Source organism: Augochlora pura, chromosome 8 (genome assembly GCF_028453695.1).
Source record: "Augochlora pura isolate Apur16 chromosome 8, APUR_v2.2.1, whole genome shotgun sequence".
Taxonomy (NCBI): domain Eukaryota; kingdom Metazoa; phylum Arthropoda; class Insecta; order Hymenoptera; family Halictidae; genus Augochlora; species Augochlora pura.
This window is the reverse complement of record NC_135779.1, coordinates 5,066,385-5,071,469: the sequence shown is the minus strand read 5'-3', so window position 1 is coordinate 5,071,469 and position 5,085 is coordinate 5,066,385. Positions and strand designations below refer to the sequence as shown.

At 43.9% G+C, this 5,085-nt stretch overlaps 1 non-coding gene across 1 annotated transcript; it reads left to right on the top strand.

Annotated features, from left to right (window-relative positions):
- The first annotated feature begins 3,400 nt into the window (after nucleotides 1–3,400).
- On the top strand, nucleotides 3,401–3,565 carry LOC144474631 (U1 spliceosomal RNA). Its single transcript, XR_013494761.1, has one exon. It is a non-coding gene; the product is annotated as a U1 spliceosomal RNA (small nuclear RNA).
- Nucleotides 3,566–5,085: the final 1,520 nt, after the last annotated feature.

Genomic DNA, 5,085 nt, shown 5'->3' with positions numbered 1-5,085 from the left:
GAAGGGCGCTAACTTTAGAAGCTCCTACCGTATCGAGTGACTTCGATGAAGCCAGATTAGTTCCTCCGTGTCGCTGGGAACGTAGCTCCGTATCGCTTTTGCGTGACGGCGGTGTGTAGCTCCGCTGCGCGATGTCGAAAGAACGTCTCAGACAGCCGCGCTCTCTCTCTCTGGTAGAGGATCGCGACGACTCGGAACAGCCATTCACGGACTTTGGCTGGGGTGAGGGTGGTGGTGGCTGGTGGGTTCTCTTTCAACCCTTGCGCCTCGCGCTCGCGCGCGCGCGCCCGACGGTTCCCGCGCCGTGTAAAGTACGTAGCTGGAGAAGATAACGAGAACTCCCGGCGGAGATACACTCTGCAGACACGGCGGCTAATTAACTTCGTTTTAGAATTTTTCACCTTTGATGTCGATCGGTGTAATTAAACGGAACTTTCTCTTTGGACGAGGCACGTCCGACTAGAGACCCGGTCATTGCTGGAAATTCGAATTTAATATCGACGCAACCGTCTTCCCTTCCTCTCGATGCCTGTGCCAGCCCGATTAATTCGCGTATTCCTCGGCAGTTCTATGAGTGGTTACCTGCAATAGACACTGCAGGTATAGCGTACCGGGAACAAAAGGGCCGGCGATGATTCCGTCTGGAAACAGCTGCTTTACGGTCGCGTTGATTTTTATCGTGCCGGATTTATGACGGGGGAATCGATCGCTCCGTGTTCACGAACAATAATAATTCATATTCGACTAGCCTTTTATTCGTCCGTCGGAGTCGCATCCTTCCTCGTCAGTCTTTCAGAATCGCTGATTTCGAATCGTGTCGGCAACTAAACAATCTTACACGTTTACAACGCAGATGGAGCATGTTCAACTTTTTATTCGGACATCGCATGTGTTATTATCTAGGAGCTATTCGTTGATACTTTATGGCGTCAGGATTTTAGTTAGATAGTAGAATAATCCGAATAAAAGTCAACGGAAACCCTATAACTTGAAATAAATACCTGCGGATCTTTATAAAGATTCATCCTTAGATTAACCCCAATTTTGACATTATTAAAGACCCTTCTAATTAAGAAATAGTTAAAGGCGTAACAGTTCTATGATTCACTAGACTCGATTTGATATTCATAAATTGTACTAAGTTATATAAAATGGAAATGTAGCTGATTAAAATAGCTATTTTAGATCTAGGCTTAAAATGGCCTGGAGTGCGAAGGGGTAAAATTCGTGTCTCTCCTCTTCCAACAATTGCAACCTGCTCTTTCTAAAAGCAACGTTACGCCATTCCCCGCCGCCCAGTATTGCATCATCAAAAATTGAATCGCAGCGCCAGCGACCCAACCACTTCCCACCAATGGCACGGCGCGCAAAGGATTACCTAATCACAGAGACTAGCACGCGGCAGATATTCGTTTAGGCTTCCGCCTCGTTCCCCGGGTGTGTTAGCGCGCGAAGCAAGCGCGGTCGGAAATCCGCGCGGCGGTCTATTAATAATTCATTCCCTAATCAACCCCTAATTTCGGTCCGGGACGCTTTCGACAAGTTTCCGTTTCGCTGCGGACGACGGTCGATCGAAGTCGATCATCGGGAGTCATCGGGTCCGAAAGTTTCGGCTCGAGTTAACGCCTTCGTCAAAGCGGCGCGGTGAACGCTATACGATAAGGGGGTGGAGAACAGAGAAAGGGGGGGGGGGGGGAGGGGGTTACCGGCAACCCGCTGGTAATTGGCAGCGCTGCCTTTAGGATCCTTCGTGGAGAGACCCTCGACCGAAGTGTACTCCCCCTCCGATAAGATATTTCTGGCGCGTCGCCAACCCGTGATATCCCGGCCGCGCGCAGCTCGAAAGTTCGCGGACAGCTCCCCGCCGTTCCCTCTCGGAGGAAAATCTTTTTTCCGTCTGTACAAGAGCGCGCGCACCCGGCCCTTTTTACCGCCGCCACATTCGAAACTTCAGCGGAGCTCGTCTTCTGCTCGTGGAAAATTGTATTCGAGTTTCTTGTCGTTCCCTGGCCCTTCGCCGCCTCGTTCCTTCCGGCCCATTGCCCGCGAACCTTCGCGCGCTGATAATTTCACGGCCTCCCTTATCGCGTTCCCATAGTGGATTTTTTAGGCTTTCGCGGTTCGAACTTTTAGAATTGGTATTAAAGTTCTAATGCCTTCCATGAATTTTAGTTTCCAGAATTAGAATTGAAATTGTAATGGCTTTTATGAATTTTAAGAATTTAATTTAAATATTTCCAGAATTAGAATTACAATTCTAATGGCTTCCATGAATTTTAGTTTCCAGAATTAGAATTAAAATTTCAATGGCTTCTATGAATGTTAAGAATGGAATTTAAGTTTTTTCGAAATTAGAATTAAAATTCTAATGCCTTCCATGAATTTTAATTTTCAGAATTAGAATTAAAATTCTAATGGTTTCCATGAATTTTAATTTTCAGAATTAGAATTAAAATTCTAATGGTTTCCATGAATTTTAATTTTCAGAATTGGAATTAAAATTCTAATGGTTTCCATGAATTTTAATTTTCAGAATTAGAATTAAAATTCTAATGGTTTCCATGAATTTTAATTTTCAGAATTGAAATTGAAATTCTAATGGTTTCCATAAATGTTGAGAATTTAATTGAAGTATTTTCAGAATTAGAATTCTAAAAATAATGCACTCGAGTGTTGGCACCACAAAAATTATTCTATCGCGTTCAAAAATCATTTTTATTCTAGCGGAGTTTGGATTTACAAAATTGTTAACAATAGATCCGTTGGTATGAGTGACGAGAATCAGTTTCATACGTATAAAATACACTTTGTCACATAAAATGGAAATATTACAAGCCAGCAACATTAATTCGAATTTATCTAGCTGCTTCGGGTGCAAAGGGTTAATATCTCTAAAAACGAGAAGTTACAGTAAAACGAGCCATTAAACCGACGATAATTTACAATGCTCGTTCGTCGAGTTCGCAAGAGGAACGCGCGAGGATCACCGCAAATGACCACAAATGAATCACTGTACAATGTTTCCCACGAAAACGCGCCAAACTGCACTAATTTCCCTCGGAATGGCCGACGCGGCGAGCCCTGTAAGACTTAACCCTTTGCACTTATACTCCTCATACTTAAGAGTGCAGAAACTCCTGTAAAGTAACTTTTAATTCACCCTTTACCGAATTTTATTTCAATTTCGTTACCAGCAGCTCCCAACGCTTTATTTGATATTTATTTTAACTAAAAAAACAGGACAATTTAAATAAATAAAGAATGAAACAAATTCACTTGAACGCCGGTTTTATTTACGCTATTGTCATATTTTGAAATTTTCAAGAGTGTGATATTTTCTGAAACAATTTCCAAGATGCAATCCTGGTTTTCTTTCGCAAGTTTCTTACCTGGAAGTAGTATACTTACCTGACGTAGAGGTTACCGTGATCACGAAGGCGGTTCCACCAGGGTGAGGCTCTTCCATTGCACCACGGTTGAGCTGACCCCTGCGAATATCCCTAATGTAGATATCTCGGGCGTATAATTTTTGTTAGTCGGGACTATTTTCTGAAACAATTTCCAAGATGCAATCCTGGCTTTCTTTCGCAAGTTTCACAAAAATATATTTATTTGCACATGAAATATTATCGAATGGGACTCGACAATGGAGCTCCTGAGATAAAAACTAGTCACAGTTAACATAGGAGTGCAAAGAATTAGAGCTATAAACCGATAAACAGCAGATCAAGGTACACTTTTCCTCATCAGCGTGTTCCGTGGATTTCGGTGAACACTCAAACGTGTTGTCCCACTTCGAGGACACCCTCCCCCTTTTCGATCCTCGAAGTTCTCGGATTACGCACATCCCGGCTCCCCGGAAGGATCCAGAAATATATCGCTATGCAAAGTTAATCTATCTATCCCGTGGGTGCGCGTATCGCTTCCGTATTGCATCGGTGCTCGCGCGAGCGAGCTGGCGAGCTGGTTCGCCCTGCGGAGCTTGTTATTGTCAGGCGAAGGACTCCTCGTGAATCCTTTTAACGACGTATTCCGGATAAGGGTGTTCCTGGAAGACCGCCAATGCCCGATTCCCACCCACACCCACACACACACATACACACACTGTCCGTCCGTCCACCCCGTTTTCTGGCCTCTCCTCGATCCCGCCGCGGTGGATCGGGAATAGGCGGGGGAGATTGAAAGGGGTGGCCGATGCGTCGCGGGGTTTTACGGGATTCGAAAAAGAAAAGCCGGGGGGGTCTCGTGGTTGACGCGCGACCAGGTCCGCGTGCCAAAAGGAAACCGTTTCTGCTCGGGCTCGGTCCCGTTGCAGGAACCAGCCGCGTCGGGCAGGAACCGCCGTCCCCGAGGAATCGAGGACTCTGTCGACCGTATGGAAAACGTGGAACGGATTACGTCGAAGCGTTCGTTCGACGCGCGGACTCCTCTCGCACCGTGGATCCTGCGCGGCTCTGCGTTTATTCTACGACTTGGATTCGCGAGGGGGTTTGAGGCGAGCTATTGACGGCGGATTGCTAGTTTGATGCCAAGGGATACCAGCTCTGTAGAACATTTTAACCCTTATGATATAATAACGAGTTGGATTGGAGATAGAAATTTTCTATGGAATCTACTAAGTATGGATATTTAATATTTGTATAACGACATAAAATCCAGGTCTTCTAAAGTTTAAAAACGAAAATGGATAGAGACAGTAGAAGAAATGAAAATTGTCTCACCCTATTAGAGATTTTATTAAAGACGAATGAGTGCTAATAAATACAGATTTTAAGAAATCGTAGTGCAAGGGGTTGATTTCTCTGACGAATTGAATTTGATAATTTTTCCCTTTGCGCTGGAGTGGTGACTCAGGAATTTTTTTTATAAAATAATATTTCAACGAGCGCTAAAAAATTGTTATATCACATTCCGAGATGATATTATCAAAGTTTAGATTTAAAGTCTTATTAAAAGCGTAACTATTGTATAATATAAGTCGCGAGACTTGCTATCACATAGCTATCACACTTGGTCACACAAAATTGACATAAAATAAATTATTATAAAATACTATAAATATTATATCAACTACTCCACTGTGCG